The sequence below is a fragment of the Cyclopterus lumpus genome, chromosome 10 (assembly GCF_009769545.1).
Source record: "Cyclopterus lumpus isolate fCycLum1 chromosome 10, fCycLum1.pri, whole genome shotgun sequence".
NCBI classification, from domain to species: Eukaryota; Metazoa; Chordata; class Actinopteri; order Perciformes; family Cyclopteridae; genus Cyclopterus; species Cyclopterus lumpus.
Genome location: NC_046975.1, coordinates 23,500,257 through 23,506,910, shown reverse-complemented (window position 1 = coordinate 23,506,910; position 6,654 = coordinate 23,500,257). Strand labels below are relative to the sequence as shown.

Here is a 6,654-nt window from a genome sequence, read left to right as displayed (position 1 = left end):
GACCTGCACACAAGGACACGTCTCTGTGCTCGTAAAGAGAAGCTAAGAGCTTCTGACGCCCCGGGGTCGCGTGTCTGGGAGCGAGCGCTCAAGGAGATCGACGGCCTCGTCTCCAGGAGAACGTGGCGTCGAGGAGGAGCTCGTTATTTTATTTTGGAAAGCCGCTCTGGTGATCAAACAGGCTCGAGGGGAAACTTCAGGCTCGTGAAGGAGCTCCTTTTTTTTACATATTTAATTTGGGAGGTTCGTTAGGTGAACCCAGCAGGAAAAACAAACCCCTATCTGCTTCGGATGCCCTTTAAAGGGGGGGGGGGGGGGGGGTCCTCGTGACATAACGGGCGGTTTTGGAAGGCTGTAAAAACAACCTGCAGCCGGCCGCCTGCCAGCTAACAGAGCAGACAAACAACACCGGCATGCAAATATTCAGGGAAGGCCCCGGAGGAGGAACAGAGATTTCCTCTGTCTGAGTTCAGCTGTGGAGACAGAGATGTTTTTATTACTATTATTGTTATTATTGTTATCGTGAGAGGTTATTGAAATGCCCTCAAATGCTCTCGGTGCAGATGGGAAGGTGGAGCAGCAGTTTGAAATCATTTGTCTCCGTCTGACGGACGCAAAACTTTACATTTACGTCCAGAATCTGATGAAAAACCAGGAATGAAGCTCCCTTAAAGACATGAAGTTATTGTCAGAGAATCCCACCGCCGTAAAGAATACTTAAATCAATTACGCAACCAGTGTTACCTAAAACCAGACCAAAGCATCCAGAAGCATCCATTTGTGCTGCAGAAATAAGTCCTAAAACCCAGAAATGAGTCCTTAAACACAGAAATGAGTCCTTAAACACAGAAAAATAAGTCCTTAAACACAGAAATGAGTCCTTAAACACAGAAATGAGTCCTTAAACACAGAAAAATAAGTCCTTAAACACAGAAATTAGTTCTTAAACCCAGAAAATAAGTCCTTAAACACAGAAATAAGTCCTAAATGAGTCCTAAACACAGAAATGAGTCGTCATTTTTGCACTTTTTGGTTTGTTCCTTCTCTGATAATAAAACAGGTCAGTGAACGCCCTCAGCTGAGTTTAGAAGCTTCCAGGAGACGACTAGTCGTCCTCATGGGACACCGTCGTCCTCCTTACGGCTCGTTGATGTTCATGTGAGAAAGGGTCCAAACGGGTCGAGATGAAGCCTCGCTTCATTATGAGGTTTTAAAGAAAGACGGAACAAAGTCCCGGCACCAGATCGGAGGCTTCCGCCCCTCCTCAGGTGGCAATAAGACACCTGACACATGTAAGTGTCCCTGGAGAGTTCGGGGGGGGAAACCCCGTTACGCTGGCCTGGACAAAGAGCAGAGAGGAGCGGCGTTCAGGGGAAGAAACCTGAGTTACTTGACCTCTTGACCCCCCCCCCCCCTCAGGACTTGTTCTATTTGCTGTCTCTCTCTCGCTCTGAGACACTCTCCTTCTGCTTCGTGATGATATTTAACGTTCGTCCTGATTTGAAGCCAGAAATCAAAATCAAAATCAAAGCCTTGCATTCGAAAACAACTCACAGTCGGTCTCTCTCTCTCTCTCTCTCTCTCTCTCTCTCACTTTTTTCTAGAGATTACCAAGCTGGCCTGCTATCCCCCCCCCCCCCCCCCCCCCCCTGCCCTTCCTCCTCCTCCTCTCACTTCCCTGCCACCTCAACAATTAGGCAGCCGGAGGCGCTCCGTCTGCTCCTCCTGGACAGGTGTGACGCGCTGAAGGAGAACTTCAAAGATTCAAAGATGCAAACTGGCATTAAGACTAATAACAAAGGAGAGTTTCAAGCTTCAAGGTTTTATTTTGCCATTTGTTCCTGAAGACCAACAGTCCAGACGCATCGGAACAGTTTAGAAATAACACTGTGATAAGAAAGAAAAATACAAAATATGAAAGAAAACACTATACAGAAGGTGGTAGTGTGCACAGATGTGTAGTAATATGTACAAGAACAAGAGAGGTGCTAATATATTTGATAATAGAAAAGTCATGTGTATCGAGGGCCGCGATTGGCTACCGAGCTCGTTGTGACGTCACGAGTCGTCTCCTTCGAACTCGCCTTTCGAGGTGCGTGAAGGAACAATATGTACGAGGCGTGTTTATTTTTAATTTAAATGTGTTGTTAGGGCCTTTTTTAATTTTTATTTTCAGGTTTTTTTCCCATGTTTATTTTGGAGGCCACGCCCCAACTCCGACTTTTCCACCAGATGTCAGAACCTTTTTTTTATTATCAACAGACGCAAAACATATATAACGCAGCACTGAGCCGCGAACAGAAGGCCGCCGCATTTTACAATAAAAACAAACAAATAAACAAACAAACTTTGCAGCCGAAAACTTAAGAAATAAACTCCGAGGAGCTGAGATGAAACCAACTAAACATAAAGCTCAAAACCCAAAGTTCTCCTCTTCAGACTAAACCCCTCTTCGCCCTCCGAGTGGCGTCTCGACACGAGAGGGCGTCTGAACTAACTCGCGGAGCCTTTTAATAAACAGCTGGTGACCGATCGCCATGGCAACCCGCATTCCTTTACACGGAGTAATCACAGGGGGAGAGAGAGAGAGGGAGAGAGAGAGAGGGAGGGAGAACTGGGGGATGAAGGGAGGGAGGGGAAGGAGATTTGTCAGAGAAAGACTCCCTTTGCTCTATCGTTAGGGCTTTGTTGTAATCCCATCCACCCCTCCTCCTCCTCCTCCTCCTCCTCCTCCTCTTCCTCCTTCCCTTCTTTCTTTACTTCTGTGCTCAGTTACTCTTTTTTTTTTCAATCCAGAATCCACGAGCGTAATAATGCAACCACACAAAAGGCCGTAAAAATGAAAAAGTAACTGCGTCTGCGTCTGCACCTCCTTCCTCCCCCCCTCCTCCTCCTCCTCCTCCCCCCCTCCTCCTCCTCCTCCTCCTGTTGCCGATGTGGCACACAATTACCTGCACACAGAAGGAGCCCTCACAATGCAGCTTGTCTACCTGCAGAAAGACATTTCCCCTCACAGCTGTCCTCCATTTAAAAGTTCCAACCGTGTTGTGCGACCTCGTTTTTGTGGGTTTCTTTCCTGGATTGTTTTGGGATTGTTTGCAGGTCAACATGTCTGAACTTTGAGCTTCACTTTCATCAGAAAAAGGAGACAAAGAAATGTGAATTCTGCCTCGACACACACACACACACAAAAAAGGACATTTTGCAGAAGGATTATCCCCCAAAATAACACAATAAAACCCCAAAGTGTGCCTCTAACTCGTCTCCCTCCATAAACACAGACACATGATAATCAGTCAGAGTGAGCGCTCGTACCTTTTTTCTTTTCTTTGTAGCGTTTGCAGAGCAGAGACAAACAGAGCAGTCAGCTGTGAGCGGCGCTGGTCGATCTAACGGCCTCAGAGGTTCACACGGGAGACGTTTCCATGTGGGACGTCCCAGTCCGGACACACAGGCCCCGCCTCCCATTCTCTCTCACCCCCCCCCCCCCCCCCCCCCCCCTCTGTGGCGTAACTGAGGAGCTACACTGTGAACATGAAGATCTTTGCTGCTCATAAAAACTATGAATTCACCATCTAAGTCACTTTGAATTGTTGCACTTAGATTGATGAACTTCATCTAGTTAAATCATTTAATATTAATGTAAAAGCCTCTTTCTCCCTCTTCCTCTCTCTCTTCCTCTCTCTTCCTTCCTCTTCCTCCTCTTCCTCCCTCTCCCTCTCCCTTCCTCTTCCTCCCTCTTCCTCGTCCTCTTCCTCCTCTTCCTCTCTCTTCCTCCCTCTCCCTCTCTTTTCCTCTCTTCTTCCTCTTCCTCCTCGTCCTATCCCTTCCCCCTCTTCCTCCTCTTCCTCCTCTTCCTCTCTCTTCCTCCCTCTTCCTCCTCCTTCCCCCTCTCCCTCTCTCTTCCTCCCTCTTCCTCCTCTTCCTCTCTCTTCCTCCTCTTCCTCCTCTTCCCACTCTTCCTCCTTCTTCCTCCCTCTTCCTCCTTCTTCCTCCCTCTTCCCCCTCTTCCCCCTCTTCCTCCCTCTTCCTCCTCTTCCTCCCTCTTCCTCCTCCTTCCCCCTCTCCATCTCTCTTCCTCCTCTTCCTCCCTCTTCCTCCTCTTCCCACTCTTCCTCCTTCTTCCTCCCTCTTCCCCCTCTTCCTTCCTCTTCCTCCTCTTCCTACCTCTTCCTCCTCCTTCCCCCTCTTCCTCCCTCTTCCTCCTCTTCCTCCTCTTCCTCCTCTTCCCACTCTTCCTCCTTCTTCCTCCCTCTTCCCCCTCTTCCTTCCTCTTCCTCCTCTTCCCACTCTTCCTCCTTCTTCCTCCCTCTTCCCCCTCTTCCTTCCTCTTCCTCCTCCTTCCTCCCTCTTCCTCCTCTTCCTCCCTCTTCCTATTAAACTATAATTTATTCACTTTAAATCAGTTTTAAAGGCCTTTCGGTCCAAACGTTATGGCGGACTTTAAAAAAAAATGGCGGACATCTTGGATTTGAATGACAGGCCACGCCCCCTCGAATTTGAAAACGAAATCACGTGATTTTCAGGTGAGTACTGGAAAGTGATCTATAATATTATAATATAATATTATTATAATATACCATAAATAAACACGTTAGTGATGATGGTCAGAATTATTGTTTTTATTTGTTCAACCAACCGGCCCCTAAACCATTTTAACACATTGCACTTTGTTTGCTCTAAATAAATTTATTTATACTGTTTATTCATTCAGAGACACAGTGAAGCTTCAGGTCATTGGTTAATTAATGAGGTGGGGGGAGGGGAGGGAGGAAGAGGAGGAAGAGGAGGAAGAGGGGGAAGAGAGAAGAAGAGAGAGGAAGAGGGGGAAGGGAGAGGAAGAGGAGGAAGAGGAGGAAGAGAGAGGAAGAGGAGGAAGGGAGAGGAAGAGGAGGAAGGGAGAGGAAGAGAGAGGAAGAGGAGGAAGGGAGAGGAAGAGGAGGAAGGGAGAGGAAGAGAGAGGAAGAGGGGGAAGGGAGAGGAAGAGGAGGAAGAGAGAGGAAGAGGAGGAAGGGAGAGGAAGAGGAGGAAGGGAGAGGAAGAGGGGGAAGAGAGAGGAAGAGAGAGGAAGAGGAGGAAGAGAGAGGAAGAGGGGGAAGAGGAGGAAGAGGAGGAAGAGGAGGAAGGGAGAGGAAGAGGAGGAAGGGAGAGGAAGAGGGGGAAGAGAGAGGAAGAGAGAGGAAGAGGAGGAAGGGAGAGGAAGAGGGGGAAGAGAGAAGAAGAGGAGGAAGGGAGAGGAAGAGAGAGGAAGAGGGGGAAGGGAGAGGAAGAGGGGGAAGAGGAGGAAGAGGAGGAAGAGGAGGAAGGGAGAGGAAGAGGAGGAAGGGAGAGGAAGAGGGGGAAGAGAGAGGAAGAGAGAGGAAGAGGAGGAAGGGAGAGGAAGAGGGGGAGGATTGTATCGTTAGGGAACACGTGGACCTTCACTCTGTTGAATCCCCACCAGGTGATGCATGAAGTCTTGAATGTGTGTTAACTGGTGAACATCTAACAGCTCTGAAGCTTCTGAGACGTGAGAACATCTGGTTCTCCGGGGAGCAGAACCTCCATCCTGAGGAACATCTGGCTCATCGCTAACATCTGGTTCTCCGGGGAGCAGAAGCTCCATCCTGAGGAACATCTGGCTCGTCGCTCACATCTGGTTCTCCGGGGAGCAGAACCTCCATCCTGAGGAACATCTGGCTCGTCACTCACATCTGGTTCTCCATGGAGCAGAACCTCCATCCTGAGGAACATCTGGCTCATCGCTAACATCTGGTTCTCCAGGGAGCAGAACCTTCATCCTGAGGAACATCTGGCTCGTCGCTCACATCTGGTTCTCCGGGGAGCAGAACCTCCATCCTGAGGAACATCTGGCTCGTCGCTCACATCTGGTTCTCCATGGAGCAGAACCTCCTTCCTGAGGAACATCTGGCTCGTCGCTCACATCTGGTTCTCCAGGGAGCAGAACCTCCATCCTGAGGAACATCTGGCTCATCGCTAACATCTGGTTCTCCATGGAGCAGAACCTCCATCCTGAGGAACATCTGGCTCGTCGCTCACATCTGGTTCTCCATGGAGCAGAACCTCCATCCTGAGGAACATCTGGCTCATCGCTCACATCTGGTTCTCCAGGGAGCAGAACCTCCATCCTGAGGAACATCTGGCTCATCGCTAACATCTGGTTCTCCGGGGAGCAGAACCTCCATCCTGAGGAACTCATCTGGCTCATCGCTAACATCTGGTTCTCCGGGGAGCAGAACCTCCATCCTGAGGAACTCATCTGGCTCATCGCTAACATCTGGTTCTCCGGGGAGCAGAACCTCCATGAGGAACGTCTGGCCAGAGTCTCGATCCAAACACCTGCCGCCCGCCCACAGACGGGAGCCGCCCGGCTACCAGAACCACTCATGTGTTGTTCCTCGTCAGGATCGCTCCTTCCTGTTCCCACAGTGGCTGATGGGAGTAACAGCTGGATGGGAGGGAGGGAGGGGGGGGGGGGGGGGGGGGAGAGAGAGAGAGAGAGAGAGAGAGAGAGAGAGAGGTGGAGACGATGCAACGTGGCATTTTCCATTCTGCCTGGAAGCCACAGTCCAGCCGACGATGAGGAAGAGGAGGAGAGGGGGAGGAGGTGTCGTTATACCATGAGACTCTCTCTCTCTTCTCCTCCTCCCCGAT

General features: G+C 49.8%; 1 protein-coding gene across 1 annotated transcript in view; it reads right to left on the bottom strand.

Annotated features, from left to right (window-relative positions):
- sparc (secreted protein, acidic, cysteine-rich (osteonectin)) overlaps positions 1–3,428 on the bottom strand; it is a 12,851-nt gene extending 9,423 nt beyond the window's left edge. Inside the window, exon 1 of the mRNA XM_034544157.1 lies at positions 3,316–3,428. The gene's annotated coding sequence lies outside the window, so the exon portion shown is untranslated. The remainder of the gene's footprint in view (positions 1–3,315) is intronic.
- Between the last annotated feature and the right edge of the window lie 3,226 nt (positions 3,429–6,654).